This window comes from Dipodomys spectabilis, unplaced genomic scaffold, assembly GCF_019054845.1.
Source record: "Dipodomys spectabilis isolate Male_0828 unplaced genomic scaffold, ASM1905484v1 ptg000210l, whole genome shotgun sequence".
NCBI lineage: Eukaryota > Metazoa > Chordata > Mammalia > Rodentia > Heteromyidae > Dipodomys > Dipodomys spectabilis.
This window is the reverse complement of record NW_024870887.1, coordinates 4,780,223-4,788,305: the sequence shown is the minus strand read 5'-3', so window position 1 is coordinate 4,788,305 and position 8,083 is coordinate 4,780,223. Positions and strand designations below refer to the sequence as shown.

The window sequence follows — 8,083 nt, the reverse complement described above, 5'->3', positions numbered from 1 at the left end:
TGGCATTAAAAGGTCCATCTGCTCAGAATTAACACAGTGGCCTTCTAAAGAAATCTTTACTATTTTTTCTTGGTTGGCAAGTGGTCAAAATTGACAAGCAGGTTTTGAAATATATAGGATCTGAAATATATAAGACATTCTTTTTTTTTTTTTTTTTGTAGGCCGTGGGGCTTGAACTCTGGGTCTGGGCGCTGTCCCTCAGCTCTTCAGCTCAAGGCGAGCGCTCTACCACTTGAGCTACAGCGCCACTTCCTATAAGACATTCTTGAGAAGAAAAACAAAGTTGGAAGATCATACTGTCAGATTAAAAGACAATAAAAAATCAAGTTACATGCTGGCTGTTCATGCTTATATATCCTGATTACTTAGGTGGCTGAGATTTGAAGATCTCAGTTCAAAGCCAGCCTAGGGAGACAAATCTGAGGGACTCTTAACTTCCACTAACCGGAAAAAAGCTGGAAGTGGAACTGTGGCTCTGCTGTAGTGTGCTAGCCTGTTAGAAATAGCTTGGGATGTTTGGATGTCACTAGGAATGAGGGCACTCATTCCAAACTCAAATGAGCTCAGCAAGGCAGCTTACTCCTGCTCAAAATCTGGCAAGCAAGCACACAGAAGCTGCAAGCTGCTTCCTTATCCCTAACCCAGCAGGCCTTGCCTCTTTGCTCACATATTGGCTGAGCTCAGATTGACAATCTACCAAAGGATATGGCTCAATTAATAGGATGTCATTAAAGTTCAAGGAGTTTCTAACTGGATATCTTCATTAAAGTATAGCAGGAAAAGGATGTAACTAAAATGTAATTTAACAAGGGTCAAGCACCGGACTGGGCCAAAGCAGAAACTTTTCAGGAAAATAATTCTCTCAAGAGTAACAGAAAGGAAGAAAACTACTTTGATACAAAAATTGCTTTTCATATAGAGTCTTGAGAGAAAAAACCCAAGAGACCTGAAGCCCTGAGTTTGAGCCTATGTACTGGCACCAAAATAAAATTATATATACACACATATGCATATATATTGTGTGTGTATATATATATATATATATATATATACACACATATACAGGCACGCATGCATATATACACACATATATTTACATACATATATATGTCTATATATGTACATAAAATTAAGACTATGGTATTGGCAAAAGAAGATGAAACCAATAGAAGTAATATATAGAATCCCCATACGATGTCTCCTATATATGGTGGCAGGGAGAAGATGGATATTCTTTTTAATAAACAGTTTGGACAATTAAACATTCATATAAAATGAGCTTTGACCTAATGTCATATCTCACATGAAAAATTAACTTGGAGTAAAACCTAGACTTAAATGGCAAAACAGTATACTTTGAAGAGTATGTAAGGAAATATCTTCCTGACTTTAGGGCAGCAAAAATCTTTATTCTTCCTTTTTCTTCTCCCTTCCTTCTCTCCTTCCTCTTCTATTTCCCCCTTCCTTCCCCTTTTCTCTCTCCCTCCTTTTCTTTTTCTATTTTTCTCTCCTTCTCTCCTTCTTTCCTTCCTTCCTTCCTTCCTTCCTTCCTTCCTTCCTTCCTTCCTTCCTTCCTTCCTTCCTTCCTTCCTCCCTTCCTTCCTCCTCTGTCTTTCTTCCTTCTTTCCTTTCATTCCTCTTTTCCTCCTCTCCTCCTTTCTTTCATTTTCTTTCCTTTTTGAATTTTTTTGTTTATTTTTTGAGACCAGGTCTTGTTATGTCCAGTTGGCCTTGAACTCTATCCTTAGCCCCCTGGTGTGCTAGAATTTCAGGTATGTGCCATCACACCTAACACCTTTATGTCGGTCTAAGTATTAACTAAACTGGTACATAGTTACATAAAAGTGAACCAAATATTTAATATTATTGCCCTAGGCCTTTTTTTCTGTTCTCTGTTACCTTTTTCCCTGATTATGTTTTCCAAAAAGTATAAAATGAAGATACTAATATCTGTAATGAGAGGAACAAACAACAGAAGTTATTACTTTAAAACAAAATCTAGTGATAAACCTAGCTCAATTTACTGGCCTGAGCACTGAACACAGCTAAAAATAGTTCAGAGCCTTGTTTGCTGAGAGCAGGGCTATGTTTAACGGGAACTGCATTGGAGTGGAACAGGGTGGAGTCAAAAAGTGAGTCTGGTCCTCTGCAGCCTCTTAAGACCATACCTGCCTTCCCTCATTGATGACCCACTGCCAAGTGTAGGATCCTACTTATTGGAGTGTGGGAAGGAGAGAAAAGGACAAACTCCACTGGGAAGCAGATTGTCCATAAAGGAACACAAACAGAATAGCTACAGGCTGGCTACTCTTAGTGTATAATTCACTTTTCACCTTGTTAGGTTTTCTTTTTCCTTTTTGTTTGTTTTGTGAGAATGGATTGTGTGTGTGTGTTTGTGTGTGTGTGTGTGTGTGTGTGTGTGTGTGTGTGTGTGGTATGTGCTGGTCCAGGGCCTTGAACTTAGGACCTGGGTGCTATTTCTGAGCTTTGTGCTCAAGGCTGATGCTCTACCACTTTAGCCACAACTCATTTTTTATTTTTTTGGTGGTTAATTGGAGATCAGAGTCTCACAGATTTCCCTGCCTCGGCTGGCTTGGAACCATGATCCTCACATCTCAGCCTCCTGAGTGGCTAGCATTAGAGGTGTGAGTGAGCCACTGGTACCCAAAGTAAGTCTGATCATCTTTTGGAAAATTGTGGTTCATACCAAAAAAGAAGAGAGGCTGGGGTGGGGGTGGGGGAAGGAATGTAGTTGTGGAGATGGGAAGGAAGGGATGGTATGGGGAAAACAAAGGAGGAGGCAACAATGTTTGATAAGAAATGTACTTATTACCTTGCTCATGTGATTATAACCCCTCTGAACAGTATTTTCACAATAAAAAACTTATTTTTTTAAAAAAAGAGAGGCTGAGAATAAGGATTTGTATTTCCCTGGTACTAGCCTTCCCTACCTGGCTGACTGGTAGATCATTTACTCAACTGAGATTATATGTTTCTGTAGTGAACAAAGGGTGTATCAGTATTTTATTGCTTAATGAAAATAAGATCTAAACTTGATCCTTATCCAGATCAAGATCCAACTCCATTTAGCCTCTTTATTAACATCAACTCCTCTGACCTTATTTTTTCCTTTTCTTGGTGGTACTGAGGTTTGAACTCAGGGCCTCACACTTGCTAGTCAGCTACTGTAATGCTGAGCCACTCCTGCAGCCCTGTTTTTGTTCGTTTTTTGAATCACACATTATTTTTGATTAGATAAAATTCCTTACTTTGTATTCCCAATGTTAACTTGGAGACCATTTCATCCCCTTCTCTGTCCACCTTCTGCTCTGCTTGTTACCTTTGTCAATAACAAGTATTGGGAAGCCAAGTGGCAAAGCTATTGCCACTGATACCATTCACATGAACTACAATACCAAAAGGATCTCTGTCAGTGATCACACCAATTCTTCCCAAGTTAGCACCTCTGGTCATCATGCACAAGTGCTGGTGTCAAACATGATAAAATTGGCTATTTTGCCAGTCTCTAGATTGATGTGAATGGTGCTATTCACCTTGATGAAGGGGTCAGGGTAATGAATGGTCTGATGAGGATTCCCTTTGTGCTCACAAAGACCTTTCTCACTTTGCACAACTTGTACTTTGCTTCCTCAGATATAATGCGTTGAACAGCAAGGCGACCATTGGTATCAGATCAGATGGAAATTCTGGTGATGCTAATGACATCTGTAAAACCTGGAGGGTAAATTTTATCAGTCCTGGCTTTGCTGTCAGTCTTAATGGAGTGCAGCATGCAAAGCTTCTTTACTTGGTCAGGGTGTATTTAAGTCTGTTTCTAAGGAAAATAATGAGAGGCAGACATTCTCTCGGCTTGTGGAGAGAGGAGGATACATGAGGAACAAACATACTGGTTAGTTTATCCAGCATCTAATGCTTTGGAGTGGCTACCCACTTAAGATGCTTCTTGGGATCACAAGCCATGACTGTGCTAGGAACAGAAAGAGATTAATTTGGTTTCTTAACTAGATTTTCCTATTAGGAAGAGTCTGTGCTGTTTACCAGACATGAATTTTAGCTGGGTGGTTCTAATTTTCCAGAGTAATGAATAAATGGCATTGTTCTTCCTTAATCACAGAATTCTGAATCAGCTTTCCAGACCCAGCCTCTCCTAAATGAACTGAGAGCAATGAATTTACAAGCCTCAGGGCCAACATAGTTTTGTTTTCTTTCCCCCCTCTCTCCCTCTCTCCCTCTTTCTCTCTTTCTCTCTCTCTCTGAGACAGGCTCCACAACGTAATCCATTCTGGCCTTGAACTCTCAATTCTTGTGTCTTAGCCTCTTGTATGCTGGGATTACAGAGGCGTATACCCACACTCAACTTCAACACGTATTTTGAGGCCTGGTTTATCCTTTCTTTGGTGTACATACACACATCACTATGCTGACAAACACATTGGGAGACTAAAAACACTGCCAATTCTGTCCCCCTCCCGCCCAAAGAGCAGGTTTATTGAGTTTAATAATATAAAAAAAATTTACTCACTAGTTTCTACCTTTTCACCCTTGGCTTTCAAACACTTGTGACCTCTGAGATATTGAGGGGAATAGTGATAAATTTTTAACATCCTTGCCCTTTTGCTCTTTCAAATGTTACTTGTTTGATTTGGTTTGAGGTATAACCCAGTAACTCTGGGAAAGATATAAAATGAACTTGGCCAGAGATAAGGCTCTATGAAGGCTGGGCCAACCCATATTACACACCCTCCATTCCCTCTCATGGGTTCTTTAAATAGAGCAAATAAAAAAATGAGGCAAGGTAATTTAATTGTACCTCTCCTGGTCTCTAAAATGAGGAAGTTATTGAAGCATTTACCACTCAACCATTTTGCACCCTATATTTTTTTGAAAGACTTGATCTTGTGCAACTCTATTAATTGAACTCCTTTCTTTGCCCAGCACCCCCAAGCCCATTCCTCTTTTGGGGTCTTTGCCTTTCTACCTGTCATGTTGTTGTTGTTAATCTTCAGCATCCTGTGATTCCTCCTTCTGATGATTGGCTTCTGTCATTCAGGTTTCAGCTAAGTTATTACCCTTCAAAGAGACCTTCACTGATGACATCATCTAAAGAAATCAGTCTCCATTACATTGACTTCATTCCTTACCAACTGCTGATACGTTTTCCTTTTTTCCCTTCCCTTCCCCTCCTTTCTTCCTTCCTTCTTTTTTTATGCCAGTTTGAACTCAATGGCCAACCACTTAATCATGGCTGGTGGTCTAACACTTCAGCTACATTTTGCTGGGTAGTTAGATGTGGACTCTTGTGGACTTTGCTACTCAGGTTGGCTTAGAACAGCAATCTTTTCATCTCTGGCTCTTGAGTGTCTATGGGATTATGGGCATGAGTCACTAGCCCACTGATATTTTTTATTGTTATTTTTATAATTTTTTATTGGTCCAGTTGCTTTAACTCTCAAATTTCTGTGGCAAGGGAATCTTTTGGTAAATCATCAACCTACATTTTTTAATTCAGATTTTACACTCTACTACAACCTGGCTGTCTGGGGGCGTTAGCCCATCTACATGGAGTACATGCCTTTAGATGGTCACATGAAGGCACATGCCTTGCCAAGGTCATTTATTGTTGAAATGGAATGAATTTGAATTCTGGCTCTACCACACTGTCTTTGAGCTTGGATTTATGTGAGTAACTTCTGGAGACAAAACTCCAGAGCAGAGTGCCTTGTGTCTTGCATTGGCAGATAGTGGACAGAATTTGCACGGCCTATTACTCGTTGGTTCTGAGAAAATGCCTCCACTAAGGGCTGGTCTAAGCTCAGCTCCTTCTTTCAAGTTTACCATCATAGAATTCATATGACACTGAGTGAGAGGAAGATGAGAAACCAGGAATGTGACACTGGCTGAACTCACCTTCAAGTTCTCCCTAGGCCCCAACTGATTAGATATGGGTACTCCAGTCTAGTACAAACTTTTTTTTTCTGTAAAGCTCCAGAGAATTAATGTATCCATTTTTGTAGGCTACATATAACCTCTGATACTTAATTTTTGCCATTTTCAGTTGATCGATTGATTGTAGTGCTAGGAATGGAACCTAGGACCTCATGAACCCTACGTAGACACGGTACCACTGAGCCAGAACCCCAACCCTTGGTTATTATATTTTTGACAATCCTATAAAAATATAAAAATAGTTTTGTTTTTGGTGCACAGCTGGGCTCTTGCTCGGTTTGACTTGAGGGCTGTAGGTCACCAAGCTCTAAGTTTGAACACCAGCTCTAGTCCTGAACTCTACATTCATGAGGTGGTAGACCTTTCAGGCAAGCTACTTTAACTTCTTTACTTGTGAACAAACATACTAATAGGAAATTCATAAACTTTCCATTCTTCTCAGGATTTTGACTGCTTTTTGACAGGCTGAATGGTCACATATGGAAGAGCAAACTTGGCAGGAAACTTCGGAAGAAGTTTGGGCCATGAGGGTGCAAATTGGCAAGATGTGTGAGGAATAACCAAGATGATGTGTAGGATGGAGGGCTCAGACAGGAGCTTCTGTCTCCTTGAGCACTTTGGAGAACATATCTTGTCTACACTGAAGTCTCAACAAAGACAAGACTCCAAGCTGGGCTCTGGTGGCTCATGCCTATAATCCTAGCTACTCAGGAGGCTGAGATCTGAGGATCATGGTTCAAAGCTGGCCCGGCAAGAAAGTCCATGGGACTCTTATCTTTAATTAAGCACAAAGATGGAAGTGGAGCTGTGACCCAAGTGATAAAGTGCTAGCATTGAGCACAAAAGCTCAGTGACCCAAGTGATAAAGTGCTAGCATTGAGCACAAAAGCTCAGGGACAGTGTCTAGGCCCAGAGTTCAAGCCTCAGGACTGGCAATCCCCTTCTCCCTCTTCCTCCATCCCCAAAAGTATAAAACTCCTACAGAAAGCCAAGGTGAATGCCCTTGAATGAGCCAAGAATGGGCTTAGCTTGGGTCATTGGTGAGATGTGCTAAGAGAAAAGGATCTTGGAGACATTTACTAGGGACCTCCAAGTTGTGCATTTCCTCTCAGTGGCTTGAACAGTTTAGCAGCTCTCTACCATTCATCACTGTAAGCAAGCTGCTTAGCAGTTGATTAATGACCCAAATGCACCCCAGTGATGGGCATCCTGGAAACTGGACCCTTCAGGCCTAACAACAATTAAGTGCATTATTTATGAGAGGGAAACAAGACTTTTGGAATGAACCCAGTTTAGTTAGTCTGTTGTTTGTTGTCTGGGTAAATAGAGTCTAATTCTATCATTTCTATGGGGGCTATTTATTTATATAGTTTATTATCTTTGGAAATTCAATCACCTTCACTTGTTACTACAACTCAGAATATACACGTGAACAGATTGATATAATTAAACAGAAGGTAAACTAGGACCATACCAGTGATAATTGATGACAGAACTGTAAAGAGAGCCCTGGGCTCTGGGTTCTACAGTTGTCACTCAGCTAAGACTATTCTGGAATGGAGGTAGGGAGGCTGGGAAGTGCTGTATATTTAAGAAAGACCTTGGGCTACCTCACCTGCAATGTGATTCACAAATCTACTATTCATGTCATTTAGTTTTGAGTCTTCTTGAAACCTCTTCCAACAAAACAAAGAAAGGAATACTTTTACCAGGGAAGCTGGAGATAGTTTTACTTATTTAGAAGAGGTCAACAGAATAACAATAACAACAACAACAAAAAACCCAGAATGATTCTTGAAAAAGCAAAATTGAACTTGGCTGATTCACAGCAAGAGGCCATAGCAAAGATTAGCCTTACTCACTGGCAAGAAACTACCCAATAATCAGAGAGCTACAATCATGTTAAAGCCTCTCTTAAGAAAAAGAACAGGGGCTGGGAAGTTGGCTCAGTGGTAGAGAGCTTGCCTTGCATGCCTGAGGCCCTGGGTTCGATTCCTCAGCACCACATAAGCAAAAAGAAAAAAGCCGGAAGTGGTGCTGTGACTCAAGTGGTAGAGCGCTAGCCTTGAGCTGAGGGACAGCGCCCAGGCCCAGAGTTCAGGCCCCACGACCAGAC

General features: G+C 40.8%; 1 pseudogene; it reads right to left on the bottom strand.

The window, feature by feature from the left end:
* Positions 1-3,345: 3,345 nt before the first annotated feature.
* Positions 3,346-3,981, bottom strand: LOC122122451 (annotated as a pseudogene).
* Between the last annotated feature and the right edge of the window lie 4,102 nt (positions 3,982-8,083).